At 38.6% G+C, this 9,242-nt stretch overlaps 1 protein-coding gene across 2 annotated transcripts in view; it reads right to left on the reverse strand.

The window, feature by feature from the left end:
• CDH12 (cadherin 12) overlaps positions 1-4,296 on the reverse strand; it is a 1,063,313-nt gene extending 1,059,017 nt beyond the window's left edge. For both annotated transcript variants that reach the window (XM_086676372.1, XM_086676368.1), the window contains exon 1: positions 3,893-4,296. The gene's annotated coding sequence lies outside the window, so the exon portion shown is untranslated. The remainder of the gene's footprint in view (positions 1-3,892) is intronic.
• Positions 4,297-9,242: the final 4,946 nt, after the last annotated feature.

Raw genomic sequence — 9,242 nt, forward strand, 5'->3', positions numbered from 1 at the left:
CCCAGAGGGCCAGCTCTGGCTATAGTTAATCTCTACCAATCTAGTACTATGGTCATGGAAATTTCCAAAGAGAAAGATCTATTAGTGAGTGTTGTCCATGTGGTAATATTATACTAACCAAGAGAAGAAACCAAGGATCAAAAAAAGCAGAAGTTACAGAACTTACTGAGTATATGGTATACTACAGGTGTAATCAATCATGCTTGTAACTAGCATCCTACTTTGTGGATAATTCCACAGTCCCAAGCTATGTCCTAATGTTGATTTCTTTGTACTTTGCACTAAGTATGCACTGGTTCAGGAGTTGATACACAAGTCCTGTATTTCTCTATTGGGTATCTGTGCACAAACTGGGGCCTCGCTTTCTCTCAGCAGACTAGCCATACCACGTACATGAGATGTACATATTTTAAGAATTTCACATTGTTCAAATAGCACATCCCTTATATGCAAGGTAAGGTAGATCCTTTTATGGAGTAATGACTTAAATGTTCACAGAGCAAGGAGTATGGGAAAAAAAAAAAAAAAAAACATAACCCTTAAGTGGAAAAAAGAAAAAAAACAAAACCTGGAACATACTGAAGATTTAAGTTATCCCTTAATATCAGAGCTATAATATGATAAAGTGATACAATCCTGAATGAAACTAAATTTACAAAAAACAGTAAATACAGGGCCTGTTTTCAGCAGTTTAACAAATGCTTATTAAATTAAGTGATAATTAATAGTTGAATAAATAAGTTCTTAAAACATTAACCAGCAGCTCACAAAAAATAGAAAACTACTATGAGAAGTTGATCTGTTATTCAATTTTACAAGAGTCATAACTTTCTCTTAGTCTTTTCTAAAAATGTTACTTACCACATATTATTAGTCATCTTATCATGTGATGCTTTAAAATAACTTTGACTAACCACTATGGACATTCAACACGGGCAGCAATATTCACATTCACACACAAATGAGTACACACACACACACACACACACACACACACACTTCTTTTTAAAGTTTTGTAATGACAGATCACCCTTTCAGCCTAGTAATTCAGGGGGGAAAAATGCAATTACCTTAAAGTCAAAAGTTAAAATGCTTTCAAAAGCTGTAAGAGTGTAAATTGCTCAATTATCAAGTGTTAGTGAAGGGAAAGTTCCCATGAAAATCATAAATCTTCATTCCTTAATTAATTTTATTTGTCTTGATATGAATTGACCCACTTTGTAAAAGTAAAACTCCATATCTGTTAAACAGGAAAGAGCAAATAATTTCCACCTGTCGTTAGATATAAATGGAATCATGAATTGGTGCAAAATGCTATCTATTGATGTGGTAATACTGACAGGGTGGTGCAGGACATAATTACTTTAGAAATAGCTTTGTTAAGAGACTAAAGAAATTATATCTTACCTTAAATGAGACTTCCGTAATCACACTTCCTCTTTGAAAGTATGAAGACGTTTGTAAAAGTCTATTAGTAAGTCATCATATTACACAGGCCTTAGATTTGATTTTTTTTTACGTGAAAACATGGCTCACTTCTGAAGAGAACCATCACTGTATGTATTTTCCTATCACAATTGTTAGATTTAATGATCTGACATCTAAATGGCACAGGTGTGAAAACACAGTAATATTGCACATCTCATGTAAGAACAGTTTCAGCAGACTATTTGCAGTACTATTTCATCAGCGAGAGTGATTTGATGTTCATCACAATCATTCGAAGAGGTAAGAGTGACAGACATTCTTATTAACCACAAAATGATAAAAGATTGATTTCAATCAATATCACAGCCTAGTACATGAAATACGTTCTGCCAAAATACCAGATGCAAAAGATTCTAAATCCAAGATCAGTGTGTGCTCCATCCTCAAAGGATGCAGTCATACTGAGGTAAAAAATGTCACGTGAAGCATTAGCTGGGATCTTTTCCCATAAACTAAGCACGGCTTTTGCTGTGATAAGATCTTAATATGTATTATCCCACATGTAAAACAGAGGATGCTTCCCTCCCATTATAATTCGGCTCTCTCTTTATGGGAATTATCTAAAATGATCGCATCACTAAGCAGATCAGTGGAAAGAATCAGGTCCAGTAGGGAAAAAAAGCATTCTTGGCTTGAAAACTCCCCCCTAGTGCTAGAAAACGGTACACAGCAGTCGAAGTTAAGAATCCAGAAACTGGAGATTTGCTGAACATAACGGAAAAGAAGATGTGATTTTTTTTTTTTAATGAGAAGGCGGTTAATAACAGCAGAGTTAAACCTAGAAGTTAGTCTTCATTTGATACAAGCCATTAATAAAGGAGAAAATATATTCTGGAATTGATTTTCAAGTACATGGAAGACCTCTTTTTGATACAGCAGTTTCTATAGCAGGTGGAGGCAATGTCCCCAGATCTCGTCACTGAACGAGCGGATGTGCCCCTTAGTTAAATTACTTAAGTGGAAGCTTCTACTTTGTGTGTGGCTAAGCTCGCAGCATTCCAAAACAATTTGTCAATTAACTGCTTATGGCTTGGGAAGAGTAAACATTTGCCTTTCAATTCTGAAGAGACCTTCTGCTGGAATAATGGAAATATTTGTAAGAAAAACCTACTCAGGTAATTGCCTTTCTAGAAATAATAATGAAGATGTATAAATTAAAGGGATTCTCAAATTGATTTTGATAATTGAATGAATAAATGATGCCACTGAATGAGGAGGTTCAATATTTCTGGACAGCCATGCACCTGGGTTTTAGAAATCTTGAAACCAGTCAGGTATGCTGAAAAGACCAAGCAAACTAATACCTGCTTGGCATGGTTGGATTTCCACGTTTTGGTCATGTAGAGTGTAATTTAAAACTGTAAACACATTTTCATAACCTGCTCTATTACATTTTTCCCCCTCAGTATGTAAGGTGATTTTCTAGCTAAGCAGTTTGAGAATGAGCTTCAAAATACCGGATGAGAAATTGAGAATCATGAAATGGTCACAGAATCACCCAAAAGTATGTCAGTTCTCTCTCCAAAGAGTGCAGAGAAATGTCTATAAGAGACATCATGTACTGTGAACTATAGAGGTGCTGAAGCCACTATGATTTCCATGTGCAAAGAATGACGTTTAAGAGGGAGAAAATATTTATAAACTGCAGAATGTCTCTTTGGAAAAATGATTTGCTAGCATGACCTTCTACTGCAAATAGTTCTTTCTTTTTGAATGTACCACCAAATGTTTAATACCTTTAAGATAATTTTTGAAATGCATATTATATAACCCACAGATCTGGTAATATCTCCTCCACTTGTCCCAAATTAGTTTTGTTGTAGGAAACTCAGCTGTATACTGAGAGACTGGCTATTAAAGCATTGCATTGCTTTACAGTTTTCTTTAGTGAAGAATGAAGTTTTTAAATATATGTGTCTTAGTAAGTGTCAGTGAAGAAGGATGTAGAGATGTTAATGTATTTTAACAAAAATCAGGAGAGATGGGCATTTTCAGAATTTTTTGAAAATAAAGCATTAATTACTTTATAGTAAAAAAACAGATCAATAAAGCCATTTATAAAATAACCAGTTGAACACCTCCCTAAACATAATTATTTCCATTTGAAAATTCAACCACGCTAAGCAAGGTACAGGAGTGGTTAAAACATTTCTTTCCCTCCCCTTTTAATTCAACCTCTCGCTCTCAAGACTAGAGACTTGTTTAGAACTTACTGAAGTTTCCCAAAGCAAAACCACGCACCAGTTCCTAATTCAGATGCCAGGTCTGTGTGCAGCCTCGTTCAGCTTCTGACGACGCCAGGCAACACTTTATTAATCATGTATGAATTTCTGTGCGTATATCCTGAAGCGATCACACACGATGCAATCCCAATAAAAAAGAAAAAGAAAAAAAGGAGCCTTACCTGATGGCAGAAAAGGCAGCTGCAGGAACAGAATCAGAAGCAGCAGTAGCAGGATGCAATAAACCAGCCTTGCACCGAAGGTGAGACCCTTTTCTCCTCTCCCTCTCCTTCCTCTCTCTCTCTCTCTCTCTTTTTTTCTTCTAAAATCACTGTAGCAACAAACTGCCTTGCATTTCGTCCTCTCTCATTCACAGAAGATCCTCCAAGCCGGGCAGCCAGCAGACACCACTTTCTTCCTGGAAGCGGTCTGCCTCTCTTCTCAGAAACGCCTGGACCCCTCTCTGTGGCTCCCTCCACGTTTACCCTTCGGATCAATAATGCTCGCGGAGCGGCTGGAGCTCAACTGCAGCGGCGAGCGGCCAGCCAATGGGGGCCCAGGATTCCCTCCCAGTCATCTCCCCGCCCTCAAAACAAAACACAGCGTGCCTTTGACACATCACCGAGTTGTGAAAAGTAATTGAATCTTGTATTCGAAACGTATCGTGTTTGTTCTTTTTCCCCCCTAGCGTTCATTGTACAGTGCTGTGAATGAATGGAAGGACTCCATAGTTCTCAGGACACTCATTAGAGGAGCTTAGTGGAGGGGGAAGCGTGGGCGCGGGCAAAGTGACAGCACCTGGTTTCCTTTGCACCTGGAGCTTTGCTATTAAAAGGCTTTGAGGACTGTTGAAAATCAGGGAATTGGGAGGCAAAGGCTGGAGTCCTGCTTCTCACTCCGCTAAGTAGCTTGTTTTTATCTTGTGGAACCCGAGGATAAAGTCCATTTCACCTGGAAGCCATCTCCTTCTCGGAACGTGGTCTGAACAAGAATCAGTTGCTAGTTGGTGATAACCTTAGCCAAGAAATTTCTACTAATCCATTTACCTGCTTCTGTGCTGGCTGAACCTGGTCCGGTTTTTATGAGGAGCTAAAATCTGTTCAGGTTATATGTTGGGCTTGTGTCTTTAATTTTGCATGTTTATGTCTTGTAAGATTACTTTAATTAATATTAATTTGTGTTAGGAAATCTCTTAGTGATTACTTGCAACGATAGAGGATATTACAAGGATTTTCAAAATCTTATAATGAAAAGGAGCGCTATTGGAAACAATACTACATCCGTCCAAATTCCATGATAATCGTTCTTTACATTTTTGTTGATTCACAACTTCAGGAGTTCCTGTGGATGAAATTTGAAACAAACCGTATACACTGAGGGCAAGGAGAGACCAAAGCAAGAGTCTGGCTGCTCTGGATTGATAGGCGGCAGTGTTAATAAGAGAACTTAAATACAAGGCTTGCCTTAGGTGGCCACAGACTAGTAGATCTCAGCACCTGCTCTCCTAGAATCTTAAACGTTTATGTGAAGGTGTTGATGGGGTTCACCTATGTATACAGCCCAGATGCTCTCAGTAACACATAACTGTCTCAAGCTCTTGAAGTGGCTCCTAGTATGGGAACAGTGCACCTAATGTACATTCCAAGGACGGGGGAGGCAGTGAGGAGCCTCTGATTGCCTGCGTCTGGCTTCCTGGTCAACTGGAGGTCACGTCCTCCTATTGACCTTTTCCAACAATTTCACTATCGAAGTACTAAGTACTGACATTAAGTTCATGGGAATCATTTATTTTCTCTCCAAGAATCTGTCACTTCATCATTTATGAGTCAAGGGTGCAGCAATATTTGGGATAATCATTCAATCTAAGTATATCAAAACCCTCAAGAGCACAGTATCTCTGCTGTTTTAAACATATGTATAAATACAAGGAGCCTTGGTAGCTCAAACAGCTGCACAAATAGGAATGTCTCTTCAATGTAATTGTTGAATGAGAATAAAATTAATGTGTCTTTCTGAAATCTCTTTGTTCCACTGAAGTAATACAAATGGGTTGATGCATTTGGTGTAGCCAAGCTTTGTGTGTCGTGACAAGTTGAAATAGCTTGGGGAGACTTTACAAAAAAACAATTTTGTTACCTGTCCATCATGTGAAGGAGCCATGGAAAAGTGCGATATTTACAGCACTGTATGCTGTGTTGCTATAAAAAGGTGAAAGCTAACTTTATTGTAACTCACTCATGTAACCAGTAAAATTTTATTCAGGACATTCTCTGGTTAACAGTAGTCACCTGGCTTTTGTGAAGAAAGGAATGCACTAAAGAAATGATCATTATAAACATTTGTTTTATTTCTTTTTTTTTTTAATTTTTAATGTTGATTTATTTTTGAGAGAGACAGAGACAGAGTGTGAGCAGGGGAGGGGCAGAGAGAAAGGGAAGGGGAATCCGGAGCAGGCTCCAGGCTCCAAGGCTCCGGGTAAGCTGTCAGCACAGAGCCCTGCCACGGGGCTTGATACAGGAAATCACAAACAGTGAGGTCATGACCTGAGCCAAAGTCTGACTCGTAACTGACTGAGCCACCCAGGCACCCCTGTTTTATTTCTTAATTGCATAATAACAAAGGGGGACCTGGGTGGCTCAGTAGATTCAGGTCATGAGCTCGCTGTTCATGAGTTCAAGCCCCACATCTGGCTCTGTGCCGAAAGCTCAGATCCTGGAGCCTGTTTCAGATTCTGTCTCCCTCTCTCCCCCCTTCCCCGCTCGTGTTCTGTCTCTCTCTCAAAAATACATAAACATTAAAAAATATATATAATAACATGTATTCATGTATTTGAATTCATTTGTTGATCACAAATAACAAGTGACTGAATATAGATTATTCTCTTTGTTCTGCAGCTCAATGGTTTTCAGTGTGTTATTCCCAGACCACTAGCAAAGGTATCACCTGGGAACTTGATGAGACGGCAAATTCTCAAGCCCTTTACTATTCCTATTGAATTGGAAACTCTAAAAGTGGTATCCAGAAATCTATGTTTCAACATCCCTTCAGATGATTCCAAAGCACACTCAACTCTGGGGGTTGTTGCTCGAAGGAAGGTATGTGCAAACTACTGCAGAAGACCAGCACCTATTTTTGTATCAATAAATCGATAAATTATTTATTTATCAATAAATCGATAAATCAATAAATCAATAAATCGTTTTCTGAGTTTGAGCCCAGCATTGGGCTCTGCACTGTCAGCATGAGGCCTGCTTGGGATTCTCTCTCTCCCTCTCCCTCTCTCTCTGCCCCTCCCCTACTTGGGCTGTCTCTGTCTCTCTCAAAATAAATAAACAGAAAGGAAGGAAGGAAGGAAGGAAGGAAGGAAGGAAGGAAGGAAGGAAGAAAGAAAGAAAGAAAGAAAGAAAGAAAGAAAGAAAGAAAGAAAGAAAGAAAGAAAGAAAATTCTGTTACCCACTGCTGAGGGCATTGGGCATTACAAGATGTGCTATATAATTCATATTGGTGCCAAGAGTTGAGAAAACAGTAACATTTGAAGATGGGGTGGACAAGATTCGATTAATGAAATCAATGGGATTTGGAATCGATTGGAAATGATGATATGGTAACTTACATTATTCTATGTCTTCTATAGATTTTTCCTACTCCACCCTGGTGGACAGATACACTTCTCCATTCTAGCCTTGGTTATATGACTTGCTTCAAAATATGGATAGAGAGAACATTATCATGCTCAAGCAGAATACTGAAGAACAAGTACAGTTTGTGCTCATTTCATGCAGAAGCTTTTCCTTCACTCTGGGCTGTTAAATGAAGAGAACAATGGAGTCTTAGCTGTCCTAGGATGGACATGTGGTTTGAGAGGTTAATAAAGCTTGTATTTGTAAGCCACTGGGATTTTTTAAGGTCATACGTCACCACATGGGAACCTGATCTATCCTGACTAAAAATAAGTAAGTAGAATTCAAAGTAATTTGAAGTGAAGAAGTGCTAAAGCAAAAGTAATGACTGGGACAAGGCATTTAACTGGAAACTCAAAAATCATTTTTGAGGAAAGAACAACAAAACTAGTAGAGTTTCTTTAAGGAAAGAATGGCCTGAAAAGTGGGAAATAAATATTAAAAAGAGTTATGACAGCGATTAAGGCGAAGTTCTTTAGCAATGGGGAGCCATGGAGACTGTTTAGAAGAGGAATGGCATCATCAAAATTGTGCGATAAGATGATTACTCTGTTGGCAAGAAAGAAACAGAAAGACAAAGGAAAATTCACCACAAGGATGTGAAAAATCAAAACACGATGTAATATGGGCCAGGGACAGAAGTATTGTCACCCTTACACCTGTATTCATGAGTTAACAAGTTTCATCAACCTGACTTCCTAAATATCACTTAAATCATCATTTATTGTTTATTTGGTCCACAACTATTATCGTTTCGGTTCAGGCTTTTACCCTTCCTCCCTAGACATTTGTGGCCAATTCTTAATCAGTATCTCTGTCTCTTTGATAAATCTGTTATTAGTCTACAATAATTGGTCGACTTTGCTTCACATCTTTAATTCAGGATTCACCTAGGCTGATGGGACATTCCCAATCTCATGGAAGAGGGAAAGGAGATACAGGAGAATCTCATTCAAATAACAAAAACAACAATAAATGTTGCTCAGAAGTGATGAACATCACTTCTGTTTGTATTTCTTTGGTCAAGGAATGTCAAGGACACAACACTAAGTGTGATGTCAATGTAACCAAAATGCATAGTCTTCCTAGTGGAAAAGAAGCATAGGGAGGGCCAGTGATTATTTTGAAGAATAGTGTGGTCTACCTCATTCTTCTCTAACGCTAAAACAACAAAATCTGAGGTTACCTGCCAGGAGGTTTGCATATCTAGGGTAAAGATCCTTTACCTTCCTTTATCTTTGTTTTGTCATTTCATATGTAATGCTTATTATTAAATTGACATGATTTCAAACCTAAAGAAAAACAATGTAAGAAATCGCTTAAGCCTAATGTAGAGGACTCTATTAGGCTATAGATGTAGGTGGCAGAGAGAAGAAAATTCAGAGTGTTCAGTGTTTTAAATCTTGTAGAGTGTTTATCCTTGCTTGTATTTTATTTATTTTTAGTTTTTTTAATGTTTATTTATTTTTGAGACAGAGAGAGACAGAGCATGAATGGGGGAGGGTCAGAGAGAGGGAGACACAGAATCTGAAGCAGGCTTCAGGCTCTGAGCTGTCAGCACAGAGCCCGACGCGGGGCTCGAACTCACGGACTGTGAAATCATGACCTGAGCCGAAGTCAGACGCTTAACTGACTGAGCCACCCAGGAGCCCCGCTTGTATTTTATTTAAACCAGAGGAGGAATGAAAGGACCATGTGCACATAGCATATGTACCGGTTGATCAACCAAAACCAGTGTAACGGGGCCTGATCAAAGTGGCCCCTGTGAGCAACATGGCTTGCTTCCACCGGGATTTCTAGAGAAGTATACAGAATACCTCCAAGAGTTTTTCAATTAAAAGGCTACAAGCTT

The sequence above is a fragment of the Puma concolor genome, chromosome A1, assembly GCF_028749965.1.
Source record: "Puma concolor isolate L17-30 chromosome A1, mPumCon1.1.hap2, whole genome shotgun sequence".
NCBI lineage: Eukaryota > Metazoa > Chordata > Mammalia > Carnivora > Felidae > Puma > Puma concolor.